The sequence below is a fragment of the Capra hircus genome, chromosome 19, assembly GCF_001704415.2.
Source record: "Capra hircus breed San Clemente chromosome 19, ASM170441v1, whole genome shotgun sequence".
NCBI lineage: Eukaryota > Metazoa > Chordata > Mammalia > Artiodactyla > Bovidae > Capra > Capra hircus.
The window spans coordinates 60277189-60289720 of NC_030826.1; positions in this window are offsets into that span (position 1 = coordinate 60277189).

Consider the following 12532-nt stretch of genomic DNA (forward strand, 5'->3'; position numbering starts at 1 on the left):
CTCGTGATGTACTCTGCGTATAAGTTAAATAAGCAGGGTGACAGTATGCAGCCTTGACGGGCCCCTTTCCCAATTTGCAGTCAGTTGTTTCATGTCCGGTTCTGACTATTGCTTCTTGACCTCCATGCAGACTATTGTTTGGTTTATTAAATTTCACAACTCACAAGAAGTGAAATAGGGAGAGAGTCTTTTTAGTACCAGCTCTTTTGAAGTGTGACTCATCTACCACAGCGCTCACTCTTGCCGCGTGGAATGCACATGCCTCTGGCACATTCAGAGAGGTGTGCGGGGGCCACCACCACCTACTGGGTCGGCCAAAAACATTCGTTTGGATTTTCCAAACACCTTGTGGAGAAACCTGAACAAAAAAAACAGCCCCACCCACACAAATCTCATTTTCTCTCTGTGAACTTGCGTCTTCTGGACGTTTCGCGTAAATGGAGTTGCACGTTACGCGATGTGTTGTGACTGGTCACTTTCACTTGTCATGTCACTTTTCCACTGGTAAGACTATATCCTTCTTGATCGAATACCTGCCACACACCATCAGTGTATTCAAGACCTTATCTCAAGTCCTTATTCTTCTTTGACCATGAAGAACTTTGGGAAAAAAAGTTGCCCAGCCACAGAATGTGTGTTTCAAAGCTTAACTGAGGCTCCAGAAACATGAGCAATACTTTTATCACTGAATCATTTGATATGATTTAGGAACACTGGAACAGTCACTGGAAAACAATCAGAGCTCAAATCTGTGCTCAAACGTTCAGATGAGGTGATACACTGAAAGGTTCTGCCTTAACCAACACTTCAGTTGAGAGAGGGTCAGGTGAGGTTGCAGAAATCCCGCTACAGAAGGTGTGTCAGGAAGATAAAGCTGAGTCTGAATACGTCATTTTCCTTATACACCCTAGTGACTCATAACCTATTCCTCTTTCGCCACATGCTCAGCTCCACACCAAGGACTTCACTTCTAATTATTCCTCTGGAGAAGGGCATCTCATTTCAGCAAATCGCTTTGTAGCTGGCTGCATCCAAAACAGCCACCTGTGGTTCCTGGTATTCCTTGTATAAATTCCATCCCCTCTTTGTGGGGGGATTGATCTTACTGTCTCGATTCTAAATAGCAAAAGTGATGGGGTATTACTTCGGAAATTAAGTCATAAAAATTCATGACTTCAGTGTTGCAGGCATCGGCTGGCTCTTTGTCATCTGCTCATCTTGAGAGCACCAGCTCATGTTGGGTAAGTCTGATGGGAAGACTAAGGGATATGGAACTGGGGCTCTGAGCCTACAGCCTACCGGGAGCTGAATTCTTTCCCACAGCATCGTGTTGACCTTGGCAGCAGACCTACCCCTAGTGAGCCTCCAGACACCCGTAGCCCAGACTGACAGCTTGGCTGAAGCCTTATGAGAATCCGTGAGCTGGAGGACCAGCTCAGCCATCTCCACGTTCCACACAGACTGTGAGGTAATCAACGTTCTTTTTTTAAGTAACTGCATTTGGGGGTGATTTGTTACCCAGCAAAGGACAGTTAAGCACGCATGCATGCTCAGTCACATCCAACTCTTCTCAGCCCCGTGGACCGCAGCCCGCCGGGCTCCCCTGTCCATGGGCTTCCGCAGGCAAGAGCACTGGAGGGGGCTGCCGTTTCCTTCTCCAGGGGACCTTCCCGGCCCAGGGACCAACCCTCATCTCTGTCCCCTGCGTCAGCAGGGGCATTCTTTGCCACTAGCGCCACCAGAATCACAGCGTAACTTGGCGCCCTCTATTTTGTATTTTGTGCTATAGTTTCTTAACAAACTGAAAGCGATGTGAAAGAAATGCTTCCTCCATCCTGGGTTTTCACACCCATTCTTGCAGCTATCTTTCCCTTATTTAATTACTGGAGCAAGTTAGCTCGCAATCACCCCGCTACAGTCTCGTATTCGGTGCATTATCTGGGAGTTTATCATCTTACCGCTGAATTGTAACCTTTTATTCACAAACTCCTTTAACTTCTTGGTGTTAACCCAAACCAGGCTTTTTCAAAAACCACATCAAAGCCCTCTTCAATGGAGGAAGCTTCTTCTGACCTTCCCCACCCCACCCCAGCTTCCTGCTCTGTCTCTGCCATTTACTGGTGATGGGAAACTGCGAGTTTATGCCACCCCTGCAAGTCTCCGTCTCTTCATTTCTTAAGTAAGATAACACCTGCTTCATAAGATGGTTGGGAAATGGTTGGGACAATATGGGCCAAGGTGCCTGACGGGCCTCATCCCTCACCGCGCGCTCAAATGATACTGGCTTTCGTTTCCTGACTGCCCAGCCCTCTGTTCAGTAGGTGCTTATTGAATATTTCAATGGTCCCTTTTCAGAAACGTCCTGGCAATACAAAGACGGATGAGTCTCCCAGGCACTCACAATCTGCCAGAGGAGATAGTATTTATCACACGCTGATTGCAATTGTTATTTGGTCCGTGATAAATGCACACAGTCTGGGAACACGGAAAACGGGTGCTTCGTTATCCTGATACGTCATCTTCATTAATTACACTGCCTCTTTCTTTCCTTTGTGCTGGAGTCTCCAGAATCCTAACTCGCCCTCTAGCCGCACCCTCCAACTTTGGGTCCGTTTTCTTTCCACTCCCGTCTCTGTCCGCCACGCCCGACTTCAACCGGCTGCCATATTTACAGTCCCTTTCGCATTTAGTCTCACAGCTCCTGGGCAGTTTTCAAATTTAAGGACAAGCCCAGCTTGGTTCTCCACTGATACGACTTCTCTTCACTCCTTTCCCTTAGACCTCATCTTCACACAAAAGCACCTCTTCTTCTTCAGGTGCTCTTTCCTGCCTCCGATGCTCTTCCTTCTGCACTGCTTGGCTGACGCCCACCCCTGCTGCTCAGCCTTGCCCTCCGCCCTACAACCAGCTAACAGCCAATCCATCAGTTTTCCTGCAGCCTCTTGATGCCTCGGGTGCATGGGGCCCCTCGCTGTTCCCGACACAGCGACAGCATCGCTCTCCCAGCACCGTGCCCCGTTGTTTGCTCCATGAGGGGCGCCCCCTCCTCCCTGCCGGCATCAAGCTAACAGAATCTTTTCCATACTTTCTAATAATGGTTTTAATCGGAGTGTTACTGCTTTATAACGTTGTGTTGGTTTCTGCGGTGCGACACACGAATCGGCTACCTGTGTGCATATAAGTCCTCCAGCTGGAGCCTCCCTCCCACCCCCACATCCCACCTCCAGGCCATCACAGAGCGCGGAGCCGAGCTCCCGGTGCTATATAGCAGCTTCCAGCTAGCTCTCTGTTTACACTCGCCTGCCAAGCAGGAGATGCAAGTTCAACCCCTGGATTGGGAGATCCCCTGGAGGAGGAAATGGCGACGCACTCCAGTATTCTTGCCTGGAAAATGCCATGGACAGAGGAGCCTGGTGGGCTCCAGTCCATGGGGTCGCAAAAAGAGTCAGACATGCCTGGGTGACTGAGCAGGCACGAGCAGGCACATTGTCTGGACGTCAGCGCTGCTCTCTGAGTCCATCCCATCCCCCTGCCTGCCCCATAGAATGTTAATCCCCGTGCAAGGTCCACTACCAAGGCCAGGGCCATGTTGCTTGTTCTAAATGTGTGTGCTCCTACCTTCCTTTAGTTCCCGAGAAGGCTTTTCCTCCTGAAATACTCAGACTGCGCTCCTGAGTCTCAGCGGTCATGTGGCAGTTGCCCGTGTGTGGTCCTCGGTATATCTCCTGACGCTTGAAAGTGCAAATGGTGTCGGTCGGATTTCCCTGGTGGCCCAGCGGCTAAGACCCTGTGCTCCCAACGCAGGGGCCCAGGTTCGATGCCCAGTCAGGGGACTAGACCCCACACGGCACAATTAAAGATCTTGCCTGCCACAACGTCTTCAGTCCTGCATGCCACACCTAAAGCCCAGCACAGCCTAAATAAGTAAACAATTAAAAAAATAAAAATGATGGGTGTGTCACCATGAGAATGCCCATTACAGATCTTCAACTACAGGGAAGATCACTGAACAAGGGCCCCGCCTGCCGAGCTCCGGAATCCGGCATCCTGCGTCAGCTGAGGCTCTGTGGTCCACAGGCCGCTGCCCCTGACCAGTGGCTGAATTCGAGGGATGCTCAGGCAAAGCCCTTCTTGGGAGACAGGAGGTCCTCCAATGGCCAGTTTTGGCTTGAGCACTCCCCAACTCCCCTGAACTTCCCTTGGACTGCAGGGCATTCTAGGATTTCTGCTGTCCAATCGGAGTCAGACTGGCTTGGTGGGCAGGTGAAAGGTTCTTCCTCCCAACCCCCCCCTCTCTTTTCTCTTACCTTGTATACCCGCATGAGGATCTTCCCAACCCAGGGACTGAACCCACGTCTCTCGCATCTGGCAGACAGATTCTTTACCACTGAGCCACCAGAATTATTAACCTGAGCCAAAGCTACTCCTGTTAGAACAAAGATCCCAGCATTTCTGAGACCAATAAAGTTTATGACCCCTCTGCCAGCCTGTAAGCCTGTTTCCACTTGGGAATTAATTAGGATCAGCATTTTACCAGTCAATATGTCCAAAAACCAAAAAAAAGAAGAAGAAGAAGAAGAAGAAGGAAAGAAAGAAAAGAAAAAGAAAAAATCAACAGCACGCTCCGTTTTTTCCTGCACAATAAGTCCATCACAATCAGAGATGTATGTACACTATAGCTGGTATCTTTGAGGACAATTGGAAATATTAACAAAAAGCATACTCTTGACGACTTTTTCCACTTCGTGTAGCTACATTACAGTCAATAAATGGAACTGATTAAATGTACCTCTTAAATGTGATGCGATATTTATCTATAAAGCATTTTCCATAAGCATTCACAGAGCAGAACACTGTTCAAGATTATTATCTCCTGTGCCTGGACGAAGCAGCCCTGTAGAAGATGGTGCTGCCCGCTGATGTGACTAGAAATTGATAAAATTCTGCTTGTGTTAAACCCGCCTCCTTGACGTTTTGTTCCCTTCCACTCTCAGGACCTTGAAGGCTCCATGGACATTCCTATGTTCTCAGCTCCAGTGCCAGTCTTTCCACCAGAGCAGTTTTACTTCCTGACTACAGCTTAGGAAAGCCAGTCCACTGGAGGAATAATTGCAAATACCCAGGTTATGTGGCTGGTGGAAAACAGGCATTAAGGGAAAAGGGACTGAAACCAAGCTCTCTTCCGACTGCTAATTCAGAACTTCTGGCTTTTCTGTGGCGCTCCAGGTCCGTGTTGATGGCACAACCAGAAGAAACGAAACAGAATATCAGAATTGCAAATGACCGGGCAAATACCATCGGGTCACGTTCAAGAGAGAGTAATGGTGTGGCGTGAGAGCAGTGCAGGGAAACGTCTAGATTTCTCTTTTGTTTCAAATCGGGCGCCCTGCCTCTCAGCCCAGACCCCTTCGCAGGGTTTCACAGCTGTGTCCCTTGCACACCGGGCATGTTCCGACATGTACAATTACAAGTGTGTCCGGCGCAGTCCGTGGCAGCCAGCGCCACCTAGCTGCCGGCTTCAGCATTTCCTCAGCGCAACAGATTTCCAGACCTTTCAATGAGTCTTCCAGGAGGGCTGGATATAGGTTTCCCAGATTTTGAATGATGGAAGTCAAGACGGAAGCTGGAGCAGCCAAATTGCTCTACATAATTATCAGGTGGAAAAACGCGTCTCTAAGTCTGGGGAACGTTAAGTGGGATTTGCACCACTTCTCGAAGCATCGACGGGTCAGAGCCTGTCTTTCATTTGACAAAACTCTATGTGCCAAGCAGTGAGAGAATACGCAGCACAGAGACCTGGCTTCTGAATTCCAGAGGCTGAGCCCTGAACTGGGGACTATCTCAACGGAGAGAGTCTTTGCTGGGCTTGCATCCAGGGAACGCTTCCTTGGATCTAACGAACAACCGATGAAGGGTCAGAAGGGTTAGAAAGTCCAGGCGTCGTGGCACGAGGTAATCTGCCCTGCCTCAAAGTGCACTCAACCTTTCTGATGTCAGCTCTGTGTGGAGGCTACAACCCTCGCTTTTCTCGGCGTGGAGGTTACGATCCTCGCTTCTAGAGAAGGTAACAAGGCTTCCATCCAGATAACAATGATCTCCTGCCTTCGTGAGAGCAGACCATCATAACGTGAGAAGCAGATGACACAGCACTCAGGGCCTGGCTGGGTCTGCGCTGTTGAGGCCAATCGTCTGGCATCCTGAGCTGACAAGCCTTAGAGTCAGTGGATGCTTTGAATAATATGTCAGTGAAATCAACGCAGATAGAAATGGAGCAAGCGGGCAAACAGCCCACCTGAATATCTTGGGAGGCACTTCTTTCTGCTTTCTGTTGGAGGACAGGAGAGTATGATTACCAACCATGAGCTCAGTGAGGGAATTCTCCAGCTGGTTCTGATGATGGTGACGCTGATAGTGATGATGGTGATGATAACGAAAATTATGAAGATGGTCACGGACGACAGTGTTGAGAAATTGGAAAGCGTTCAGTGCTCCCTGCCACACTTGAATAAAACAGACTCCCTGCTGCCTCTATGCAGCCGTGGTAGGTGAGTCGCTAAGTGCTGGCCAGCTGTTTTGACCCACCAGGCTCCTCTGTCTATGAGATTTCCTAGACAAGAATACTGATGTGGGTTGCAATTTCCTTCTCCAGCTGCCTCCGCAGATGTAGACTTTTTAAAGGAAACACCTAGAATCGCTACAGTTCCCAACGATGGGCTTCCCTTGTGGCTTCAGCTGGTAAAGAATCCGCCTGCAATGGCGGGAGACCTGGGTTCGATCCCTGGGTTGGGAAGATCCCCTGGAGAAGGGAAAGGCTACCCACTCCAGTATTCTGGCCTGGAGAATTCCACGGGCTGTATAGTCCGTGGGGTCGCAAAGAGTTGGACACAACTGAGCGACTTTCACTTTCCCAATGATGTAATTGAAGAAAACTGAAAAAGCTCCTGCAAGCCTTAAAATTCTCTTGCTTCCGAAGAGAAAGCAGTTTAAAGCCACCTGAAGTTTTGATGTTGCCATGGCAGGTAAAACCCTACCACATTACGGGCTGGGGGAGTGCCTCTCACCCTTCAAGTGAGAGTGAAATTGGATTAAGAATAGTAACTATTCTAAATTCTGTCCTTGGATTAAGAAGAGAAATTCAAGTCTCAAAGAAAAGAACACTGGAGTCAAGCAACAAGTTCCAGTTCCAGGCAGTCCTTCCTTCCTGACAAAAGAAGCAAGGCTAAAAGTCCAACATAAACCCCATCGACTTTCCATTCATGTTTCTCTGAATTCGGTTTGTAGTCTTTGGAACCCTCAAAATAACCCACACAAAGATCCCAGATGTCGGTGTCTTTTTTGGTTCTCCTCATATGAGGCAGGGCAGTGGGTTTCACACCAGCATTTGCCGACAGTAAAATCTAATGAAAACCACGTACGTGGAATACTGTAGACAGCCTTCCAACTGCCATTAATATGACCCCATTATATTGTGTTCAGATTTCAATTTGGCACAGCTAGCCATCAGAGCAATTACACTCTGATGAACCTGCCTAGAAGAACCTGCTAATGTCCTTTACCTGAAGTCGCATTTCAAATTAAACTCTGTAGAAATTTTAAACTTTGAAGCTTATGAATGATGACCCAAGAAGGATTTGTATTTTAATCTGTCCTTAAATATAATGAGAGATTAGCCAAGAGAGATTTTGGTTTCCTGTCTAAAGTTGAATGATGACCATTCTCCCAAAATTTGTTTTCACCCAGAACCCGTGAAGATGACCACATTTGGACAAAGGGGTTTTTGCAGATGTTTAAGCTAAGAAGCTGAGATGAGGTCACTCTGGACGAGGGTGGGCCCTGAAGCCGGTCATACTGTCTCTCTCAGAAGCGAGAGGACGCGGAGACAAGACCGCGGAGACAGACACTGAAGCTGTGTGGCCAGATGCCAGGAGAGCTGGAGCCCCCAGACGCTGGGCCAGGCAGGGAGATTCGGTGCTAGAGGCTTCAGAGAGCACGTGGCCCTGCTGGCTCCTGGGTTTCAGGTCTCTGGCCTCTGGAACTACGAGAGAATGGATTTCTTTTGCCTTTAGCCTCTAGGCTTATGGTCATTTGTTACAGCAGCCTTCAGAAACTAATACACAGTATCCTATCACAGTAAAAGAATTGAGCAAGAGGAAGAAAGCTTTAAAAACCGAGTCCTTCTCCACCAATCACTGCAGGAAACCCTTGCCCTAGCCTCGTGCAGCCTCGCCAGTGTGGAAACTGCAGTGAGAAAGTTTAGAGCCTTCAGAGGATTTAATGCTTAGACGTGTATAACACAAAGAAGCCGTAGAAAATACTCTTCACTCACACTCCCTGGGCACACCCTGTTCTGTTACGCCTCTTTGTCTTTGGAAATGCCTAGAACATCCTTTTCTACCTCAGAAACCCTACTAACCCTCCAGCATATGGCAAATGTTGTCACCTGTTTCATAAAGCGACCTCCACCACTCCCGCAGCCATAGACACACACACACACACACACACACTCTCACACACACACACTCACACACACACACACACAGTCACTCCCTCTTCATCTGCTTCTACAGGAGTTTTCACTTGCCTCTATGACAGCACAGATTATAGACAAGCTTTGAGATTAGAGTTCCCAGAGCTCTCATCCCTACTAGACTGTGAGGTTTATATACACAGTGAGGCGACCTGTTTATTTCCAGCCACTCTACCCATGGTCTCCAATGCTCTAGTCTGGATGTCCTTATAGCTTGGGGGCTGGGTTCCAAGTTCTGAGAAACGGGAGCTGCTAAACTCGACCCTTTGAAGTTCTGGACTATTACGTCTATTTCATTCTATTGGTCAAAGCAAGTCCAAACCCCATTCCCAATTCCAGTGGGGAAGTAGGACCCACCTCTTGATCTAAGGCATACAGGCACACCCAGAGGTGGGAGGAGGTGTTGGTGACCATATCTGGAGACTCCAGCTGAGGTCTAGGCCTGTTCAGTCTCTCGCTAGGATTATGGCCTTAGCCCTAGATATATGACCTCTAGGACTCAACATTCTCTTCTATGAAACTGAAATTACAGCGTCTACTGGATCAGACTGTTAAGCAGTGAAAGGGGTGCTACAGTTGACGCAGTGTGGCTTTTTGCATGTAGCAACCCTGTAACAAAGGATAACTATTTTTCCTCTTCTGATAAAGGAGGATATAAGTCATTGCTGTGTGGATAAAAGGACAAAATGCAGAGAGAGAGAGGTCTTCCTGGAAAAAAAAAAAAAAAGGAAAAGGATAATAAAGACACCAACTTCAGTCAAGTGTCCAAGGGCTAATCTTATTACTATGAGGCAACAATAGCTGAAATAACCAAAACTCTGCCGAGAAGTATTTGAGGGTGCTGAGCAGCAAAGTACACTCCAAGTACATTCTAGGAAACCTCATGGTTAAGCTTCAGGATATAACTGTAGCTTTGTAGGATTTATGAAAAGCTATAGCTTTTAAAAATAATCTTTACTTCTGACTATTAAAGCAGTATATGCTGTGGAGAACATTTTAGGGAATTTAGTAAAGCAGTAGGAAGACAATAACTATCCATAATGCAACCACAAAAGGCAACTGCTAGAAATAACTGAATATACTTGTTTCCAGTTATTTTGTTATTGGAATATGCACACAGGACTGGTTTTATAAGTGTAAAACTTGTGTGGACACAGGGTTCCCCACTCAGGGGGACCACATTCTTGGTTTCATTCTGTGTCGTCACCATCTTGAAATTTTTCTTTTTTTTTTTAATTGGAGGATAATCGCTTTACAATCTTGTGTTGGCATCTACCAAGCACACGTATGTCCCCTCCCTCCTCAACCTCCCCCCACTCCCCACCCCACCCCAGCCCTCTAGGTCATCGCAGAGCACCGAGCTGAGCTCCGTGGGATGTACAGCAGCTTCCCATTAGCCATCATTTCACACACGGTAGTCTGTATATGTCGACACTACCCTCCCAAAGGTCATCCCTTTCCTGCTGGAGTCTTAGCCACTTTTATTATATTCTAATATATCATTGCAAGTATGTTTTCACATTATTAAGCATGTTTTGTAAACATTATTTTAATGATGACATATATTTCTTCCATGGACCTGTCATGTTTTAATTAATTATTTCATTCCTTTTATTAAGCTTGCAGGAAATTTACATTTCTGCTTAGATAAATTACTTTGCAGCATGTATCTTTGTGCATAAATTTTTCCCTTCATCTTTTATTTATTCCTATAAGAGAGAGCTCTGGAAATGGAGTTATTAGATCAAAGGGTTTAGATATTTCTAGGTTTTGAAATATACTTTCAGATTTATGTTTTCCTTAGCAGAGTTATTTGGATGAATAGTCCAAACAGCAATCAGCAGGAGTGAGTTAGGTACGTTTTATAAAAGACCGTGAACAAAGAGAATTCATTTACAGACGGAAGATGCACAGTGAGTGCTTAATAGCATGGGGTGTTAAATTCAGTTTTCATATTAACCCTGCCGAGCTACATGGATTACTAGCTTCATATAACTTCTCTATGCTTCAGTTTACTCATCTAAAATATTGAAGATAGTAATATTCACCCTGCAGAGGTGCTGTGAAGACGAACTTGCACCACTCAGCAAGCATGAATTCAACACCAGCTCCCTTATAGGAGCCCGTGGGGTGCACCAGCGAGCAGGGCAGACAAGTCCCTGGAGTTCACAGTCAGACGGAGAAGTTAGCCACGAAGCAGGAAATGCAAGAAAAGTGTCGTGACAATCGAGAAAGAAGAAGAAATGAAGTCTCTTTCAAAATAGATGACTATGTCCAGAGACGGCTTCTCTCCAGATTGGAGTAGCTCTGAGACCTGAAAAAATGTCAGGGGAAGGTGATCCTGGGCAAAACTGCACGAGTGGGAAGGAATGTTGAAGATAAAGGGAAAATCTATAGAGAAAAAGCCCAGAAATATTTTCAGGTTCAAAGAAGCAGAAACTCCCAGATAGCCAGGGTGACCAGAAGTCCCAGGTCACCTAGACAGTCCCTGTTCCTACCGACTGCTTTGATGTCCTGATTAACACAGGGTCCCTTCATCTCAAAGAGTCCTGGCTTACAAGACAGTACCATCATGCTATAGGAAAAAGCCAAGAACAAGAGGGACAGTGGCAAGGAATTAGGTAAGCCTTTGGAGGAGCTTAGGTATCCTGTTAAGAGGCTTTATGTTTATCTTAAGGACTTAAGAGTCATTAAGGGATTTTCATCAGGACGGTTACATAATCTGATTCGCCTTTTCCCACAGATACAGCTGCAGCAGTCAGAGGGGTTTTGTTGAGTGAAGATTAGCATTCACAAAGAACTTGGAGAACTCAGCCATGTCTAAAACTGACAGAGAGTTACTACCCAGATTTGTCAAGAAAATACTGGAGTGGGCTGCCATTTCCTTCTCCAGGGGATCTTCCCAACCAAGGGATCGAACCCAGGTCTCCTGCATTGCAGACAGACGCTTTACTGTCTGAGCCACTAGGGAAGGCCCAAGAAATTTTTAGAAATCAGCAATGGAAAAAGTAGGGAATTCAATAGATGGAAGATCTGCACAGGCACTTCCTGGAACAGAAAACGCAAACAGGTGAGAGGTGTATGGAGAGGTGCTTGCCCTCAACCTTAGCCCTCAGAAGGACGCAGATTAAAACAAGGGGCGACCGCCTCACACCCTTCACTCAAGGGTACCAGTCGCTGGGGAAGGCTTCATTCACACATTCAAGAGATATTGGCTGAGAGAATCTGTCATACGCCAAGCACTGCAATCAGAGTGAGAACACAGTAATGGAAAAATAGGGACTTCCCTGGTGATCCAGCGGTTAAGAATGTGCCTTGCGATGCAGGGGACGTGGGTTTGGTCCTGGTTAGGGAGCTAGGATCCCACATGCAATGGAGAAACTAAGGCCAGGCGCTTGGGAGCCTGCATGCCGCAACCCCGGAAGCCCGCGCACTCTGCAGCCCACACACCGCAACTACTGAGTCCACACGCGCACCCAGAGAGTCCCTAAGCCATGATGGAGCTCCTGCACGCTGCAACGGAGACCAAGGCAGCCAAATAAACACCATAGTTAAAAAAGAGTTTCTGGAGGAGTCAGGTAGGTAGGTGATCGGAGTCAGAGAGGGGAGCTCGGGTTTCTAAGGTGGAGTGACAACCCGGGGTACAGCCATTGGCAGCGGGGTAAGGAGGGTCACTGTGATAAGGAGGTCATCCGAATTAACGACCAGCCTGGACTGGCTGGCCACTCGCAGCTGGCACTGAACTTGGTCACCGTCACCAGGCAGGTTTATTCCCAATATTGCCAATATTAACACCGTGAAGAGTATATTTATTATTATTGCAGAGTATGTGTGATTATTATTATCATAAATCATCACGGCAGCCTGAAGATTTAGAAGAAATATATAAAAGTATGTTGAAGGGTCTCAGGATCTTAGGAAGCCACTAAAAATTTTCTTACAAAAGTGTCACCATCAGAGTGCTGCCTTCAAATGATGGCTGATGTTGAAATCTGTGGTGTTTGA